The following is a 21,128-nucleotide window of genomic DNA, read 5'->3' on the forward strand; positions in this document are numbered from 1 at the left end:
TTTATCCATTATTATCAGGCCTGCTGACTACACGAACTTTAGCAAATGCCCTTCCACTTTTTTCCACCCCCAACATTAATTTGAAGTTCTTATCAACTACTGTGCTAGCGCCAATTCCAGAAAACTTCTGCAGGAGATGTTTGGATGTGTCCATTCATGTTATTAGCATCTTCCATTAATCAGATATTTCAAATGGTCTGTGTCTCCATACTTGAACTTTCTGTCATGATTATCCTGTGACACCTTCTCATTTCTTCTCATGGAGGAAAGAATTCTGATCATCACCCAATTCTCCATTTCTTTGACCATTGCTATAATTCAGTGGGAATCTGGTAGTGTCATTTGACCAAATGTAGAAGATTACCAGTGGGGTTTTCTCTGTTAGCCCCAGGTCAATGTCCCACAGTTTCTGCCCTGCCAAGTACCAAACTCCCGCTTTTCTGGGTATACTCTGGGTAGAGGACTGTCCCTTCAGCTATTGCCATACACATGGGTAGTCTCTTTCGAGTCCAGAATCTCAGGTTACACCCAATCTGTTCTGCTTTCTGTTCTGTGGTGCCTTCTGAATTCTCCTTATGTGTGCAACATCCTTGGTTTCCATGTCTGTGTGCATACAGTGTGCCAAGACTTGCTTTTCTTGTCATCCTCCTTGGCACTTTGTCTTCTGCCTACTTCTTTTTACACTAATTTGAACCTTATTTTTGATTCTGTTTCTCTGTGTACTAGCTCATCCCTTATTATTTCCTATCCTCATATTCTTCAGTGTCTGCCTTCTAAAGTTTCTTCATTCTGCATACGTTAGGAGATGGTGAACTGTCTGTGTGGCATGCTTTTTGCTCCTTAATGATTTTCAATTCCCATTTGAACTCCATTTGTAATTCTTGGGTTTCCTCCTGCTGTACAGGAGTTTTCGCTCCTGATACAACATGAGGTCTGTCAGGCAACACTTTCTGGAGTAGCTTCTACCAGGTGCCCACAGGAGGATAAAGCATATTCTTTATATTCTGTTTGCTGCCATCTTATTAGCCCTGTGATCAAATCTACACTCTTAATCTTTTCTGTCCAACCCTGCCTTTGAAGGGGGAATAAAGACAATGCCCCAAACTTCCTCCCAAACAAATTCCTTCCAACATGCGATCCTTTGTTTCCTGCACCCTGCATGGTTTCAAATATACAAATGTTAGAGAGGAAATGTAATATATGCAGTAAAAGATCTCAAAAAACGAGTATTATCAACTTAATACTAATTTGCAATGTTAGAACTTTGTATTTCAATCTAAGAAATGTTTTACGTTCATGAGAAAGTGTATTTTTGGCATGGGCTGTGAGGTGTTAGACCTGAACCTGCCATTAGCCTGGGAACTATTGCTCCTTGTTCTGTGAGTCAACCAAGTGGAGTCTGATAAAAGAACGGAACTCTGTACTTGAGCTGAGAGGGCGATGCTGCTTTGGCAACTTCAAGTTTCATTTTAACAGGCAGCATGTGGATGTGTCTGGGAGTTTTTAAATCAGTCATGACCACAGTGGATTAAATAGCCAAGGGAAATTGGCTGAATGATGGCTTCAGCTTCATATGGCTGAAGATGTACAATAATGCAATATATTATACAGCACTACTGTTTATACCACAGACACTAATGAGGTCAGCAGGAGTTCTGGGTCTTTTTCAAGTTAGTGTAAAAGCTGTGGGGAGGTGAACCAGCTGGGATTGTATGTGGCACAGATTTTACATAAATGATGATGATAATCTTTGAGGAAAATTTCACCAAGGCAAGGAATAACTAGCTACAGGAAATAGTAAAAATTTGAGATATTTTTTAATATGGATTTTTAAAATTTGTTTGTTTTCAAACAGAAGCATTTGGGCATATTAATTCAATACATTCAGGACAACATATAATAAAGCTGTTCTGGACAGGAATACATTTTAAAAACCTGTCCCCACATTGATAAATAGGCATATCAGTGGAAAGATGCAGAATGGCAGAATGTTAAGAGTGAGACAATGCAACAGATACTTTTCAGTCAATAAGGCAGTCTGTAGAGAACTGTTTATCATGAGCGAGATGGCACAATCTCCCCCAAACTGTATATATTTAACATTTTATTTCCAATATAAGGTAGTTGTGAAGATTCTTATTGATCAGCTGTTGGATTTATGTGTGGCGTTTCATCTCAGTAAAATGTGAAATCAAAAAAAGTCTCCCTCAGGAAGTGACATTTTAAAAACATGCAAAGGACCCTTAAAAACAGAGGCAGAAGTTACTATACTAGACCTACCCCTGTAAGTGATCTTTCAAAACGATTATAGGAAGGACACTGATACGTTATTAGCGGGATGAAGTTCTTTCCCACGATAGAGGTATACAGACCCATAACAGATAAGGTAACACTTTTTTCAACATTGAACAGCTACCAGTAGGTTGTTGAAGGGTAAGCTGCTAGGCTGTAAGAAGAGATGCTTCTCCTGTGCATCTGTAAATGTAATTTACAGTAAACCAAAATGAAATGTTATTTTCTCTTCATTTTTATACAACTACTATATTATGTTAGTGTATGAAAATATGTGTTAGTAGAATGGTCGCCTAATTTTGGTAAGTGGTGAAATTTAAAATAGCAAAGATGCTATTTTAGAATCCATTAATTTGTCACTGTTGTTGTTCAGAATAAATTAACATTTGAAATTATAAAATTTTAAATCCCAGATTCAAAGTTGTTTGCTAAACCCTCCATATGCGAACTGTGTATATATGTATATTTTAATGTAATATAAAATGTAATGAGGAATGGGCTATTTGGCTGACATTTAGTGTGGTCTAGCAAAGGAGAAAGGGAAATTAATAAAAAGTAAAATAGGGAAAGGATGAGGAACAAGAATGAACAATATAAACTAACAAACCAGAAAGGTTTCTGAAAAGTCAAGTATAAAAATTGCTATAGCCCACAGCCAGGTTAGCCAAGATACAGACAAATAATCCACACAATGGCCTTGGCAACATTACACTGATAATGTTTTTGGAAGGTTGACTTAGTGCTGAACAACATTCTAGTATGTCAGGCACCAACATACCAATATTTTTATTGTGTCAAGCATGTATATATTCCTTTTTTGCCTTCGAGAAAAACACCTGCCACAGTTAGTTCAATTCTCACAGGACTCCAGTTTGAGTTTCTGTGAGTGTCAGCTGCATGGGACTCTCGTGGTTTCTGTCTGTGCGTGCGTGTTCCTGTTTTTTCAGGATCTGGCAAGGACAGATTTAGCAGGCAGTGGTGAAGGCAGCAGGCTCCTTTTCAGTGCTCCTATGCTGTGTGACAGAGAATTTTGTGTCATTCTTCCACACTCCATCACCTTCTACCATTACATATTTCACTAGGAGGATCCCCTGACAGACTTTCAAGTAGCGATGAAAGCTGTAAGTGGATTTCCACACTTGTGGTACTACTGTTTGTAGGTGGCATTTACATATTATGGCCTTTAAAATCACGTGCCAGTCATGCAAAAGACATGGATCTTTTACAAAACCTCAGCCTCAGAGGCTGAGAGCGCAGATATGCTATCACAGATGACAGAAGACAAAAAAGAAGCTCCTCTAGAGTGTAAGCTATAAAAACTAAAACACTGGCTGCCTGCAAGTATCCAGTGAAAATGGTACTAAAATGTTCTGTTTGTTTGTTTATATGATTTTAAATAGCCAAAAGGTGGTCCTTCCCACTTAATCATCGCTTAAATCTGTGTATCATTCAGACAAGGATAAAAGCTGTACATTAAAAACCCTAAACGGAGTTTGCACAGGCACACACATGCCCACATCTAGAGATGTATGCTTTTGTGTATAAAGTTGTATATTAATAGCTGTCTACGGAAATTCAAAATTTTGAAAATCCCTAATGATAACATTAAAAATACAATGTTTTTAAAAAGAAAGCTGTATGAATTATCAAAGGGAGTTGGACTATTTATTGGTATCTAGAGTTCATGGGTTCAAATTTCTTAGCCTTTAATAACATTAGGTGATTATTGTTGGAGATTAAAAACTAGCCTGGGGAAGCAGCGTGATCTAATAGATAGGGCATTTACCCAAGTATCGGAGTCCAGATTGAAACTGTTTGTGTGGATTTCTGTAGGAAAAGTTCAGGGGATTAGTATTTTAACTTCAGTCTTACTCCTAAATTGGTATTTATCTGCAGTGTGGCCTTGTACAAGTTATTTTTCCTTCTTTGTGCCTTTTTTCTCTCCCATCTATCAGTCTGCCTTGACTGTGGATACATAGAAGTCTCCAGGGCTCTGCCTGCCTCTTTTTGTGTTGAGTACTGAGCGCTACATTTTGGTCAGGCTATGTGATACTGTCATAGAAATAGTAACATGCTGGCACAATAATGGACAAGTGATAAGCAATTAATTTCTCACTAGGTTCTTCTCAAATCTGAACAGGGATTTAGGAGTTACTAAAAATTCAACTTTCATGTATCTGAATTGAGGTTTACCAATTTGGTATTTTAAGAGTGCACTCCCCTTCAGATGACTCTTGTATCAAGATCCTGTATTAACATCTTAAATTTTAAAATAAACAAAATAATATCAGAAATTCCTTTCCTCCACTGTAAACTGTACAATTTCCATTTTATTAAAGTAGTGGTGCTAGTCAGTAAGACATTTATCCAAATTCTTGTTGTTTTTAAAACACATCTAAATTACCACAAATGATCTCAAACCAGACTGAGATGCAATGGTAATTCGAATTTCAAGTTCTTTTGAATTTCAGGCTGCAGGATGTTGACTGCAAGACCTGAAGACAAATTCCAGGTTAGAGACTGCTGGAGGGAAGAAGGGCATAGAAAAGGGCAAATGAGTTACTTGAATGTGTAAGTAGGATTTTTGCATTTATAAAGGCCACTAACTATCAAGAGAACCAGCGAATAGTAGCTGCAGTATTTAGCTTTAGGCTCTTCTTAAAGTCTCATGTGACAAAAAGCATGGAAATTTCCTCTTTCCTGACCCTAACAAAATTGCTCTTTTATGTCTTTCCAGTGTTCATTGTCTTCTATATGGACAATAATAGGCATTAAATGCAACAACCAGTGAAAAAAATTTAATATGTCCAACAACTGAGAACAAATGGAAACTGTAACACATATGGAAACACATTTAAAGTGCAAATAGAAATTAATACATGTTACGAGATCTCACCAGTTTTTGCTAGCCCGATCCTGACCCCTTTCAAGGCAATGGCAAAACCCATTAAATGTCAGTGGGAGCTGTGTTTTACTTAACTGAGCTATGTTAAAATCCAAGATGCACATTTGTACTGATCAACAGACAGGTCTTTAGTGTAATACACTCTTCTCCTTGATGGGTACCTTTACTTCTATACTATCTTGTGCTGCACCTGATTGTGCTGTTTGACTAGAAGCAGTCTGGGGCAGGACCTTTCCTCTCTTTAGCATGACTTGTCAAAGACCCTCTAAAGAATTATGTAAATAATTTAGGGAAATTACAGCATTATATGGAACAGTTGCCTGAAGAGTGCTGGTTCACTAGGGGAGTCTGAGGTTAATAGACTAGTTATTGTCAATTACTTCTGGGCTGTATAAGCCCCTGTGTGGTTTTCATCTGTTTGATTTGGCTGTTCTCATTTACATAGTTACTCTTAGCCTTGTTGTCTGCTTTATTTCGAATAATTTGTGGTTTAGTGGCAGAAATAAGAAAAGGATAAGGAAAATCTGAGCTGCAGATCCAGTTTGGAATTGTAGTACATTCTTGATGCTGAAAAAAAAGTATGTATTTTGAAGGCATTATAAGGAAAGTACCATGTGTTGGCACTAGCAGTGAATTATTGCTGCAGGAACACCACTTTTAGGGAAGGCACAGAGCAGACCTAGGTTTGGTCTGTATTTTAAAGCCAGGAAATAAATCCTGGCTTTAGGATAAATAAGTCAGGTTGGTCTGGCTTTTCTTTTTCGGTTTGAAAATGAAACAGATTGTAAACTTGATATTTAGTTAATACACTAGATTGCAATGAAATTTAAACACACAAAAATTCTTCAATTTGATATATAAATAGATTACAGTATTTTCAGCATTCCAGCCATATGATCAAGTACAATCCAGATCAGGTTGCATTTTACCTAGTTAAAAAAGCAATGTGAATGGTTTCAGATATCTTATGTGGAGTTCAGCAGCATATTCTCTCATATATTTAAAAATGTCGAGTAAAGACTAATATCAATTGTGGAGAAAATCCACATTTCTTCAACAGACTTTTTATGTCTTAAATCTTTCTGTTTGACATGAGTGTATTTTAATGGGACATCTCAATAATTCATCGCTGGATTTCCTGGAATCTAAGTTGCTTGTTTTCTTGAATAACTCTTCTTTGAACAGTAAGTAATCACGTTACTTTGTGCACGAACAATTATTCAGGTTTTCTTACCAGCTATATCAATTATCTCTCAGTGTTAAAAGCATGAGTAATGGCAGGGCATTCATTGTTTCAATTAACACTGGATGTCGTCTAAGCAAAAAGGGAATGTACACAAATTTCAGATAGCTAGTCATACCTTAAATAACCTGTGGCATGACTTGATCTATGGTTATAGATCAGCCTGCACTGCTGAGCTCCTAACATGCAGGTCTCATGTAATACTTGTAGGATAGGAGTAAGAGGAAGTGCGGCATAAAAAAATCATCTATTTCTAAGATGAGAGAGCAGCTACAGAGTAGACATTAAAGCAAATGCAACTCTATAATATTTAGATGGCCTATTTAAATAGATTTTCCAGGGAGTCCTGATTGTTTGGAATGGTGATGTCTGTGCTCTCCAGCTAGCTGAGACAACATTCATTTGGTTCAAGTATGTAAGATACTCGGGTTCAAAGGTGAACCAGTATCTCTGCCCCTCACATTTCACTTCAACACATGCAATGCCTTTTCTTCCCCTTTTTACTGGTTAAGCATGCGTTCAAGATCAAAGATTAGAGCTAGCTAAATAAAGGTGTGTGGGAGCTTCTACATATTTAGGTTCTGAGTAATTTTTGACAGATCTATTGCTACCATATCACGTGGGATACAGATTAGCCAAAACTGGTTCCCTGGCCTGTTTTTGCATAAACATGCTGCATAAAACTTACATTCTGCAATAGCTGCAACTTTGCTACAAAAGCACAAATACTGGTTTTGTAGTGGATAGTGGATTGATGGATAATCTGGGTCCAAATGGAAGCTGTATACAAAATACATAGAAAAAGTAGTACTTCTGTGGCGAATTCCTGCTTTTCTCATCAGACTGTACAGGCACTATAAAAGCCTGTAACTTTGCACATACTGAAATGCTTGTGCTGTCAGACACAAAAATGGTGTGGCAAATATGAACCTGAATTCTGTTTACATAAGTCTCAGGTTTTCTGCTGCTAATTTTGTTTTTGAAGTTAGGTAAGTAGTTCCACTGAAATAGAATTGTCAGTGAAATGGAGAAATTACTCAGCAAACCCAAAAGTGTTAGAAGTAGAGAAGCAATAGTTATGTATGATGATCTGCATTTTGTATTGTTATTATTTTATAATGGAACACTTCCATTATAAAATTGGTTAAAAGAACAGGCACAATTTGTTGTCCTTCATCATTAATGCTGAAGAAGTGATCTCAGTATATATATCCATGTGTACAAATTCAAAACACTTTCAGAGATCTGTCTTGGGAAAATGAGAAAACAGAACATTTGCGGAAATGACTATCCTGAAGCTTGTTGGAGTAAAAGGATGGAAGCGGTACAAAATTACTTCTGGGTTAAATGAAAAATATCACAATACTTTAAAAAAATCACAACTAGGACTTCCATAATAATTACCTCTTTTGTGGCAAGCCCTAACAGATTCTGCATTAGGAGTCTCATCAGTGGAATTGTCCTGAAGGTGTTAAATAGTATGGAAACTCGTTAGTAATACATTGCAAAAGCAGTGATATACTTTCATTTGAAGGATGATTTTTTTTTTTCTGAGTTGCACTACAAATAAGTCATTCCGTATAGATAAAAATTAGCTTGTGAATTTTTCAAGTTAAGACCATAGAGTATTTTTCTTCAGGGGCTTATATTCTGTTAAAACATCTGAAAATCATTAAAGGCTATCGATACAAAGTGGTCTCCAAGAAGAGGAGCTGTAGTCTCTGCAGGGAGTAGTCAGGACTCAGTGACTCCTTCTTACAGAAAGAGAGGGGTGGTGGCTGGTTTTTTTTCAACCACAGTCACACTCTTGCTGATGTCTGAATAAATTTGACAGCATCCGAAGTGAACTAGTAGATGGGTTGCACAATGATAGCATTGCTCTGCAGCAAACATGACATCAGAGCAGTGAAATTTAAGTATGGAAGGATATACATGCATATATCTATATGATTGATATATATATATGTATAGATATGATATAGATATATATGCAGTAGATAGAAAACAGAAACAGCAGTTAGGTCCTGGGCTTTACCCCAAGGGAAGTCTTGTGGTAGCGTTACTGTTAGTGGTGCTGACCTGTGCAATGCACACCCAGACACCCAAGTCCCGTCTCCCAGTACTGCAGCTGACCAAATGCCCTTGCAATGTCAGAAAAAGTAAAGAAAGCAGCAGTATCAGAAACAGGAGGTTAGTGTAACTGGCATGGATCCAGCACTCCGTGTGTTGTTCTTACGCAAACAGCAAGGCTTCTTGAATGTACAGGTCCGGGTAAGTTGCACTTGAGGGGCTTGGGGAGTCTTCCCATTCTTGACACACCTACCCTGCTGTTACTGCCACTGCTGTTGTTCCTAATGCTGTGTAAATGCAGTAAAAAAACCTATTTCTGTTACCTGTTGCCATTCCTAAAATCGTAGCTGTGAATCTCAACTCAACTGGAAGGTCACAGAGAGAGCTTGAAACAGGCTCTTATCAGGACCTCAGTCAAAGGGTGGGCAGAAAAGCACTGCCTTGTACAGCACTGTCAAGTATCCCATAAGAAAACAGTATTTCACCTTTATACTACCACTAGTCCTCTAATTTAGCACTCTCTCTGCTTCCCCACCCATTAGCACATACAGTAGTTCTAAAACAGATTTCTGTATAAAGTGCTAGCTGGAAAACTGGTAACTGGCTGTCTTCTGTAGCTGGTTTCAACAAGACATGAGTCCATTTTACACTGGCTTTAGTGATCATCAGCAAGTACATTATACAAGAGAATAGAGACAATTTTTGTCAGAAATAAATATTTGTTCCCCACTGATGAGAGGAATCCTAATACAAAACCCATGAACTCACCTTCAGAGCTTGTTAGTGTCAGACCATGCTGTTCTATTGCAAAAAGGCAGCCATTTGCTTTTCATTTACTCTAACAAGCAACTACTGTTTCCCCTTCTGCTTAACAAGGCTTTATTTAATCATGCAGTGAGTCTCATGTACAGCTGTTAATTCTACATCCTATTTATATCAATGGCATTTACCTTATGTTAATGGTTGCAGAAAGTAAATAGTAATGTGCTGAGGACATGCAAAACAAAATATGGTTTCTGGCTTGTTAAATATTCATCACTGAGCATATTTTTCCGCAGCGGCTGCCTTGCTGTAATAAATAAAGTTAAGGGCTAGGCCATTTTATTATTAACCATTCTATATTGACACATAAGAAAATTAATAGCTGTCCTTTTCAAAAGAGGAAGCTGCTGTTTTGCTGTAACACGACATACAAAGCTATAAAAAACAAACAAATTTTGCTTAGAAAAAACAAATACATTTATTGATATATTATACCAAAAAATATTGATATATTATACCAAGAAAAGGTAGTTCTGGGATATCATAAAGTGCAGTTCTTATATGGTTGTTTAGTTAGTGATGGAATTAGAAGCAACATTATTACTTCCTTATTAGTGGATAAATGTACTGAACAGTGCAAGTATGTGGAACGAAGTCTTGAAGTTGTATGGCTCTCCACTAAAAATGCGCAGAGTTGGGTGACAAATTAATACTAGCAGGCATACATGAAATGCAGGCATCAAGCTTGAAATCCTTGTCCACGCAGAACTCCCATCAAAATCCACTTTGAAAATAGGTGTCAGCAAGCATTTAGCAAGTTTTAGCAATGTCTGTTAACATAAAGAAGCAGTTTCTAAACGCATTGCACCCTGTGGTGCGTAGTTTCATGTAAAATGCTAGTTAAGTGCAGGCACTGCTGATGATTTAACTTAAACCTGAACTGGCGACAAAGCCTGTGGAATTCTCAAGAAGTTTTTAATTGGATTTGAAAATGAGATGAATACACAACCAGAGCTTTCAAACATAACATATGTAATAACAGTTGCTGGAACTGCAGTGAAGATAATGGATTTGTACTGCCTTTCCCACACTATGGCATTGTGCTATGGTTTGGTTTTGGCAGGAGATGACAAAGAGATTCAATATCATTCTGAATGCTGCCTGAAAGTTTCAGGCATTAAATTGTTATGACTGGTTCTTTTAATACTCTTCCAAATACTAAAAAAAGTGTCCGATGCGTTTATATTAAAACCAAACATGGTTTGGAAAAATAGTAAAAAATATAGAGGTGAATCCCCCTCTAACTGAAGTAAACCGCAAGATCTTCTTTTACTTCCACATTCTGGTCACAAACCTGTAAAGATAATATGCATTCATTTGAGAATGGGCCACTCTAATAAAATGAGATACTTGGCAATTATTATGCAACATATTATTCAATATCTCCAAGGAGATTTGCGCTGTGAAAATATATGGACTATTCCTCTCTGAAATAGTAAATCTTACACTTGTCTGTTCAACCCGCCCCCCCTTTTTTTTTCACCTTTTCTTCTTTCCTCTTTAGAGACAGTAACAATTTAAACTCATGCAAGTGTGGTTCCCGTAAGAATGGCTCTAAAATGCTTTTGGAGTTACTCTACCACTTGAATTAACCCTATTCTAGGTCAGCACAAATTTGACCTGTATTTTTCATTTGCTTTCTTTTTCAGTTTTAACATAATGTTTGAAAATGGAAAAAAAAATCATCTGCTCTACTTAAGCAGTAGACAAGGTTTGATTACAAAATACCATGAGCGACGCAGATTTCCCTCCTTGGACAATAGTACTTGCTTGTACTGGCTGATACTCATGTTCTACAGAAAACACACTTCAACAGCACATAGTAATGCACGTTATGACTAATTCAGCTTATAAGCAGTGCTATTGTGGTCTCTAGTATAGGAGGTCTTAGCTTTTTTTCAGCATTGTCACACACAATTTTTAGATGATAGTGTCATACAAAGAGAAGATCAGCTGAAGGAAAAGAGAAAAGTTTTTTCTGATTTTCCTAGTCTTTCAGCATTAACACCTTTGGTTTGCATTATGACAACTGTATAAAAGCCATTCAGTTTCTTACTTTTTCCCCCTCAGTGAGGCACTCAGACGATTACTAACTTACTATGAATCAGGCACTGTCTAGATCAAAGACCCCCCTGTTTTTTTTAAGTTTTAGGACATTTCTCCACCTAATTATCTTGGAGCTGATTTTTGTTTTCTTCTCATCTGGTGCCAGTAACAAAAGGGCAGAGATGATAAGTGAGATCAATATTGTTCTCTGTTACAGAACTTCAGGTTGCACAATGCTATACAGTGGATCAAACAAAATTCTTAAAGAAGGTCTGCAGTGGTCCCCCGGATCTCAAACACCTCGACGGGAAAGTTCGCCTGCAAGTTGCATGGCTCTCACCCAATAGTCCTTACTATTTAGATACGCTCATTGAATGCCGGTATGTGTAAACCAATGCAATACAAGCTCAGCACAAGATGTGAACTATAAATGGAAGTTTTCATTGAATTAACCCTATTCTAGGTCAGCACAAATTTGACCTGTATTTTTCATGATGTGAATTTTCAATGAAGGAAGGGATGTAGGTTATGAGAAAACGTTACTGTCAGAGTGTGGGTGGCCCTTGTGCTGTTTCAGCATGGGGGGGGTCTCATTGCCAGCAATGACATGGAGATGACAGGCATGCTCCTGCTCTCTTCTACCCTGGCTGAGGGCGACTATGGCAAGCAGTTCCCTTCAGTGAAGGAAACACAGGGTGTAATTCTTGGTCTCATTGGCTATATTGTGCTTCAGCGAATGAGAGTTTTTTTCCCAGGGTGATGCTAAGGGTTACTCTGTCCAGTCATACTCTGCTCTGGTTGGAAGACTGTCTTATCATCAAGGTCTTTACGAGTACACAGAGGTCAGAATGAACAGGAGGAGACAAAGATGAAGTGGGAGTATGATGCTGAAATACGGAACAACAGTGCAGTGAAACTGTGTTTTTATTCTATGTAGACCAATATCACAGTTAACCTGTGTGAACAGATCAGTATTTACTCTTGTGGTAAAAGACTTTTCTAATGGTAAGTAAATATATAGTACGATAGATTTAGCCTGTGGTAAAGTTCCTGGTGAGCTCTGTAAGAATGTGAAGGTTAAGCGATACCAATGTACACGCAAGTAGCAGAAAGGGGGTTCACATCTATTTTGAAGTTAAAATTTGCATGCAGGCATGCTGTTCTGATTAGCATGACAGTATACACATAATAATGTATTTGAAATTACTCTGTTCAAGAATGCGGACATATTCAAATTTCTTAGTCAGTAGCTCGATACCTAAGAAAATACCCACTTTTCTTCCAGTGTACTTCACAGAACCAGGCCACCAGCACCATCATCATACAGCCAACTGTTAAAAGAAATATGCCCTATCTTCTGTATCAGGTACAGTCTGTTTCTTTAGTGCTGCTTCGGTATGCAGAGACATTTCAGCCTCTGTTGAAATGTAATTAAACAGGTGGATTTCAGGGGAATTTCCTGGAAGTTCTACAAGGCTTACAAATAATATCTCCCAATTTTTTCAGTTAATAAAACTGAAACTTGAATTGTAAATGATTCACTCAAAGCTGCAGACCAATTTAGTGCCCGAAGTAAAATTAATATCTAGGATTTGTTGATCTCCTGCCTACTCCTGTGAACACTAAACAGTGCATTGTGTAAACTGTCTTGATCATGTATGTGCATTGTATAATACATGTTGCAGTAGTCTGTTCTTTCCGCAGTTGCATTTTTGCAGAGGCATTGACACCATGTAGCATTATGGGGGGGAAAGTGATTTTGAGTGTTAAATTACTAAAGGATTTTTGAGTCTATACTTCTTTGTGTGTTCTCAGACAACAAGGGAAATGAGGTTCTGCTTGTAACAGAGGTGATGCAGAGCAGAAACTTGGAAAGCTGGAGATGAAGTTGTGCAAGGGGAAGGGAGATGCTTTCAGTTCTCTCCCACATTGTCCACTTGTATCTTTCCCTATTGCACTTGCTTTCTCATTCCTGTTCCACCCTTTGCATGTGTGGCAGCAGGAGGAAATTTGCTAGGTTCATGGTGAAGAAGTCTACGTGGACAGTCGGTGCTGCTGACTTCCACAGAGCTGCAGTGGCTTCCCAGAGCTGGCGGTCTAGTGCTTGGTCATGAGTCTCGAGCACAGCGCTTTGAGAACTGCAAGCCCATGTCTTTGGTCTTCCTAGCAGATTGCTAGAGGTTTTACATAAGAATGTACATTTGGGTCATGTCAGCATAACTGAAAGCAGCAGTTAGATCTGGGTTAGAACTAGATGATCTTTAAGGCCCCTTTCAACCCAAACCATTCTATGATTTTGCCTTGGCCAGTACTCGAAAAAGACAAGCCATGAGACATGAAATAAAGTCAGTAACAGGAACCTGACAGGGACTTGCGTTATGCACAAAGAAACCCCAAGTGACAAGTTTGTGTGACTTTACCCTGTAGAATCTGTAACGTCTATTACTTCCTTCCATGACTCATACTCAGTTGCAAGCAGATAGGAACCCTGTAACCCTGTTTTTGCTTTGTAAATCATTAGACTTAATACCTTTCAGCCTCGTCCTGCTGAAATACTAAAATGGAAACCCTCACAGTCCCTGCTGGCTCTCATTCTAGCCTGGATGAATTCCTCTCATCAGTAGTTACTGGCACTAACCCACTCAACTGTAAAAGAAAAAGTTTTATGACAAGAGCGCTTATGGTAGATCATGAGTGCAGGACAATCCTTCTTCCTTCATTTTGAACTTATGTTTAAAGGAAATAACACATGGTAAATTAAGCCGTTTCGGGGATCCACAAATACGTAGCAGAAAAAGCTGAGAAACATACAGCACAGTAACATTCTGGTCTGTAAGAAATCTATCTAGACACTATGCTAATTCAAAGAATAACAAAAAGTTGTAATGATTGAAGCGATCAGAATCTGATACCACATCTGGGTGGGTGCAGGGGGCAGAGATGAGCATTCTACAGGTTTTCCCAGGCACAGAACCTGAATTACAAGCTCACATCACAGCTCTGATAATAAGTAAACTTGAAAGCACTTGTCCGCAGTCTCTTCCATGCTGTGTTGCGAAGAAAAATTATCAGAATTATCTTGGAAGGCATGGAAATTAAAGATGTGTTAGAGTTTTATGAGCTTATTTTCACAGGCTATACAACAAAAAGAAAAGAGTAATTCAGAAATCACTTTCCTAATAAATTTCGTGAGTAAAAAATTAAAGTTTTTTAAAAATTTACAATAGTGCATTGCATAGGTGCTTAGAAGAAAACAATAGAGGCAAAGATATTTGATGTCAACTTGGCTTCCGAATTCACTAAACATAATGCAAGACAAACCTTAATTGTGCTGGTATCTATCTGGAAGAATTGCACTATCAAGTGGAAGTAATACAAAAATTGTGTAGAATCTGACTGTAAAAATTGACTTCTGGTAACACAAACGACCTGACAAGTACACAGTGGATATCCATGAGAATTATTGGATTATTGAATTTTGCTTCAATTTCCTACATTTACATTTTCCACCACAGCTTTTTTAACCATATGCCAACTGCCCACCAAAGATTTGATTACCCACCCCAAAAAAGGCCCAAGAAAGGAAACCTCATAAAACTATTGTGGCTGTGTATATTCTTATTTTATTCTCCTCAGTGGCATCCTGAAGCTTTAAAGGACTATGAGAACCCACACTTCTGTATGTGAAATCACCTCTGCATAAATATGATCCTTGTCTTGAATCTGTATCTTTTTGAGAATCTGAATTTCAGCTCCTAAGAAGCCATGATAAATAACAACAGTCCTTACTCAAGCAAAGTCACCCTTGAAACAAGGCATCGTCTTTGTGCTTAAGGGTTCCCATTGCAATAAGCCACAATTTAAACTATTACCACTGGAAAAAATGCGCAGAGCTGCCACTCAGAAATATTGAGGCTGGAACCATGGCTGTTATGAAATTCAACAAGGACAAATGCAAAATCCTGTACCTGGAAGGGAAGAAGCCTGTCAACGGTGCAGGCTGGGGACCAACTGCCTCGCAAGAAGCTCTGCTGGGAGGCCCTGGGGTCCTGTGGGCAGCAGGCTGGAAGCGAGCCCCCAGCATGCCCTGGCAGCAAGGCACTGTGCCCCTAGAACAGAAATCTCGCTCACTCCAAGGAGGTTCATGCTACATTCTCACTGTTGTCAGCAGACAGGGTAGCCTTTTCTCAGCAAATCTCAACCAAGGGCCTTACTTTGTGCCACTGCAGTCAGCCAATTTTTTCCCATTTCTGATGTCCCTAGACACAAATCAGAAAAATAATACCAGGCATTGCTCCGTCTGTGGGGGCTGTGGTGGTGGCAAGAGCAACAGTGGCGATGGTAAAATCACATAGAACAAACTGGAGTCTATGGCTCCTCATAGGTCTGTAGCCAGAGAAATGCCTTGTATTGCAGCTGTGTTGGCTGTCTGCTACACTCCTGTGAGGGTCAAGAACTGCAAAAACCTGTCACAGCAGTGTCACCGCAGGCCTTAATGCTGGGTTGGTCTCATGGTTCTTCAGGAGGATGGAGTGAGGGAATGGAGAGGTAGACCTGTGAGAGGAACTATACGGTGAAACTGTGCACATCGTGGGCGTTTTCAGCTGCTAAAGTCCCCTTTTTTGTCGTAACAGAGTTTCTGAGGGGGAGAAAAAAAATCCAAACAAACCCCAAAAACGTGAAAAGGGAAGATTTAACACCTAGTCCTTTGATGCCCTAGTCTGTTGAAACATGGTGAATGGCAATAAGAAGTGGATTTGGCATCCTTGTGCAGTGGATTACAAATGGCACGCAGAATAAGGAAATGTGTTCTAATCCTTGTATGGATGATAACTCATTCAATGATATCAAGTGAATTTCTTCACCTCATTACATCACAGTTACTCCATTTTCGAAACAAAGTTGATGAATATCCAGCATTAATCATATTGAGATCTGCAGTTATAAAATAACAACAGCATGCGCAAATTCAGGATGACAAATGATCCACATGTAGTTTTGTGATCCTGGCCTATGGCAAAAGCTGTATATTGCCATGACAGTTTATTCAATAGCCTGTAGCGGTCACTAAGTAAGCAATGTAGATGATGAAATAACTAATACTCAGAATTAAAAACTGTGAAAAGATTTATCAAGTTCACCATAAGGCTTCTCTAAAGACTTCCTCAATGTCTTGTTTGGAAAGCATTTTAAATTCATCACCATCATCATTATTTTTATGTTGCTAATTCCCAGAGCCCTACTGAAGTTTTATGCATTGAAAAGAATAACAGCATTATTGAAGTAGGTCTTCAGAATTGACTTCATGTTTTTGTTACTCAATATGTATGGTAATTTTGTGGGTGTTAGGGTCTGGCCATAAATACAAAAAACTGATTATCATGTGTTCATCACTTATCTAGGTACTATCTAGCTTAGCTTTTCACTAGTACTTGCAAAAAATTATTCCAGAAAAGCTTTTTCCATCACACGAGAATGTTCATGAATAGGGCTTATTCATAGGAGCAAGATTTACAGGGCTGGGCCCAAAGGTAGCAAATACATTGAAGTTTCATAGCATTTGAAAAAAAAAGAAGAAGGAAACTTTGTATTTGAGCATGAATAATAGGTCCGGAACATGTAATCAGTGGTAGTCTCTATGAAGACAATCCTTTTCCAATGAAACAGGATCCAAATGGGTGTCAGAGGTATGTTCACCATTCACTAACATTAACTTCAACTTCTGTGCGTGGTGTGCTTAAGGAGAGACCAATGTTTTTGTATTAAATTGGAGGAGAATGGATGCATTCCTGTTTCTAGGATAAGACCATCCAGGCCGTTAAGATATCAGCCCTGTGGCTTTTTATTCCAGTGAACAGGACAACTCAGTCCTGACAGTGCCAGTGTTACAGCCCCTCTCGTCTGTTGCCTACCCTTGTCCTCGACAGACCCGTGTGTATGGTGGCCTTACAGGGTGCTTGCAAGCAGAAAAAATTCTCCATCATCTGTTACAGTGTGGCTGTCCATACAGGCACACAGAGCAGAATCTGCTGCCAGGGACAAGCTCTGTGCCAGCACCAGCTTGCCAGTCTGCTGCCCGTCAGAGCTGGATATACCCTGGCCAGACTCAGAGGTAGGTGAGGGGCTTTTTCCACTCTAGACAGATTACGTGGCAGCAAGCTCACTTACAGAGAGCAAAGGTGTGCAAGATGGAGTCTGGTCTGTTGGATATTGCCAAAGTGAATAAAATTCAAAGGCCTTATTTAAAATTTAAACTTAAAGTTTAAAAAATTTACAAAATTTAAAATGCTTTACCCATACCAGTTCAGAGCAATTCCCACCCTTAATGTAAACCTCTGCATGAAACAATGTTTCCTTAACCCGGGACATGCCTTTATAACCACAACTTTGTTTCACACACGTATGTATGCCTCTAAAATTGTCTAGTTCTGTCTAAGAAACATAGGAAACATATCAGAATGATACTCATTTTGGGGACATGTACTTAGCTGTTACCTTGGACCAGAACAAATCTATAAGCTTTAGGCATATGTAGTATAGCTTTCATCCAAAGCTTAATTTTATTTTGAATCCTGTTGATGAATTTACTGTACTGATTTCAAAGTCATAGGGCATGTTAGCTGGATGGCTCAAATTTCTTCGGAAAGGGGATTGTATATTTATAAGTATAACAGTAATATTCAGAGTGACATCAGTAAGGGGTATAAAAATAATCAAAAGAGTTTAGTTAAAGAATTAATACATTACCACATAGGATAACAAATGAGGAGTGGAAAAGTAGGATTCCTCTGTGGAGGTTTCACATAGCTGCCTCCCTCTATCCTGCTTTCCTCTCTCTTACTGATCATTAGGGCTGGACACTAGATCATATAGATCACTTTAAAGTGGTAGACTTGGTATTTGGGCAAACACCAAGCAAATGTGGCCGCTAAGATCTTGTAGTCCTTCACAAATACGGTATGGTTTTACTAAGGACTATGAATGACTATGGTAAAAATATAGTAAAGACCAGGCATATATGGTTTTTTGGAGATATATACTGTGAGCTCAGCTGTTTCATGCTGTGGGAGGACCAGTGTGCTTGTTCTCTGCTACTTTCTTACCTGGAGATTGCTTCTGCATGTTTCTTCTTTCCAGTTTGTTCTTGCAAGCAGTGCAGACAAGGCCTCAGTTCCATCCTCCCAGAGCATGAACAATGTGTCGTCACATCTTGCGGTGACTTTGTAATGTGGAGAAACTGGCACGGTGATGAGATCACGCTTGTTCTGTTTTCTGACCTGAAGGAATGTAAACCCACTGACCTCATATATGTGCAGAGGCTGGCAGATGCTTTTATCCACACCACTTTGTAATTCAACATTACACTTAGCCCTTACACTGTGTCATGCAGTGCAGAAATTAAGTGCAAGCGGTCTTACAAGATGCTGCCATTGCATCAAGAGTAAAAGCAAGCTCCTTGGGTAGGCTGACCCTGACATGAGGTGGCCCAAAGGTGGCTCAGAGTCCCTCATTCCCTGGGCAGGCCCATGAGAAAGAACCAAGAAGAGAAAACTTGGCTACTGCATTAGTTACTGCAGAGGACACCTCAGAGGAAAAAGTGTGATGGGCAGTGGAGTCTCTAGAGACTGCCACCTGAATGCAGGTGAGCTGTGGGAAGATCCTCTGGAACATCCAAGACACCAGCTACCTGCCCCCCTAGCTGCCTCCGTGCAGCCATGTGAGCCCCACCGTGAATGTGCCGTGTGAATGCCCTTTGGAACGCATTCACTCCTGGTGTGACTTCCTCGTGGAGGTCTGCAGGCAACAACTTCATGAGTGTGCAAACTGAATGTTCAGTCTTACCTGAAACCAGCCTTCTCCCTGCTCTACTGCAGCTCAGGTTGGCCCCAGAGGCAAATCTGTGGCACCCCAGTTGAACAGAGGTTACCCCTGACGAAGATGATACAGCCTTTGTTCTGTTTGGGCAGGGAATAGGTTCTGAAGAGGATCCACCTCTGAGCAATGCATGGGAGGCACGAGCCATCCACACATAATAATTGCTATCACAATCTAGAACAGTGAAAAGCTGGTATCAACCTCTAACTATACATCCTTGTCTTCTCCTGTAGAACTGGGTGCTCGGGCAGCATAAACTGGATGTAAAAGGTAGAATTTACGTGACTTTAGCTTGCCTAACTCTAGTTGCCTTCAGCATACGTAGTTGAGGGAAGGGTGCTGAGGTTCCTAGTGTGCTCAAAGGATACCTTCAATAGCATTTAGCACAGGGGCATTTAGGCATAGTCTCCTTGATGGTGATCACTTACACTATATGAGAAGGTTGCAATCTCTGAGTAATCCTATTAATTAATATAATTGATTATATTAATTCTGATGTGCAGAGAGAGCTTCCATCCAGAATGTGCCAGAGAGAGGTACCTGCTACTGGTGCACAGAGGATGTCCCAGGATCGGACAAAGCAGGGGAGGCACATGGGAGAGTCAGTTTTGTTGCACTACCTTCTGCACGAGTGAACAGTGGTGAAGCGCCACTTGTCTGAGCTGATCTTGCAGAAGGGCTGTGTGCTCCCAGCTGGGGCTCGGCTTGGGTGGAACAGTCTGTCTCAGCATGGGTTGCTACAGCTTGATGATGGTGTGGCCGCCAAACACTCATTTGCAGTTGAAACAATCTCTTATTCCGGATTTTCTTTAATTCAGTTTCCTTCCTCCAGCGAGGCTGGGTGAAAAGCTTTACAAGCAAATGAACAGAATTATAATATGTACAGGTTGTGCTTAAATAGAAATTATTTATTAGTATTACTTCAGCTACAATAAATAAAATAATCTCTTGCAGAAAAATAAAATCTATAAAATTACTATGGTGTAGCTACAGGCAAGGAAAAGATGTTTCTGCTCCAGCAATAGAGCTTTTGTATTTCACTAAGAATCTAGTTATGAACCCAGTTCAGTCCCTGATGACTAGAGAAGTCTGGGGAGCAGAGAAGAGCAGAGATAATTAAGGAAAAGCTCTGATGAGGATAATTTAGAAAGTAAGCAGCATAATAAAAGACCTGTCTGTTACAACTACAGGTTATTATCCCAAAACAATCTCTCAACCCAAACAATTTTGTTTTCCAATGCCTTTGAAACAATGAGAAAACATTGTAAGATCTATCCATTTGCACACTATGGATTCATGAAAGATACTTCTGAATCCTTACAGCATATGTTTGCGCTATGCTACAAATTATCTAGCTTTACTTTGATTTCAGAAGCTGTAACAAGATGGCTCATGGTTCAAATCTGTATTAGGCTGCAATAGCAAGAGAAGACAAACAACTGTTCTTGCATTTGACATTTCAAGTGCTTTTTAGCAATGTTGAATATCCAGACAAACCAACATTACTGTGAAAGCCACTGTGGAAAATGATCAATGATAATACAGCCAGAGACAATTACAAACATGTAAAATAAACAAAACTGGCATTTTCTATAATATGCCTCTAAGGTGCGATCCTTTGCTCTGCATCACATGCATTTGAAAGGATTCATAGATGTGCCACAAAGAGTCAATTTGTATATATAGCAAAATTAAAAAGTAGGTCACAGTTACATGCAAAAATAACACTTCTCCTTTAAGAATGAATAGCTAAGAGTCATTACACCATGTTGTATGTCCACAGGAGAAGAGTTACTGACTTCAGTGAGGATAGCTGTGGGAGCAGAGGGGTGTGAAATCAGGTCCAATTTTTGTTTGCTTATTCTAGCATAGATC

General features: G+C 39.1%; 1 long non-coding RNA gene across 13 annotated transcripts in view; it reads right to left on the reverse strand.

The window, feature by feature from the left end:
* Positions 1–5,068: 5,068 nt before the first annotated feature.
* The window catches only part of LOC119156513, a 99,836-nt gene continuing 83,776 nt past the window's right edge, over positions 5,069–21,128 (reverse strand). For 8 of the 13 annotated variants that reach the window (XR_005107167.1, XR_005107163.1, XR_005107165.1 and 5 more), the window contains one exon: positions 5,069–20,102. This is a non-coding gene — a long non-coding RNA (uncharacterized LOC119156513). The remainder of the gene's footprint in view (positions 20,103–21,128) is intronic. The other 5 variants (XR_005107173.1, XR_005107170.1, XR_005107172.1 and 2 more) reach the window with 5 other exon arrangements.

Source organism: Falco rusticolus, chromosome 13 (genome assembly GCF_015220075.1).
Source record: "Falco rusticolus isolate bFalRus1 chromosome 13, bFalRus1.pri, whole genome shotgun sequence".
Lineage (NCBI taxonomy): Eukaryota > Metazoa > Chordata > Aves > Falconiformes > Falconidae > Falco > Falco rusticolus.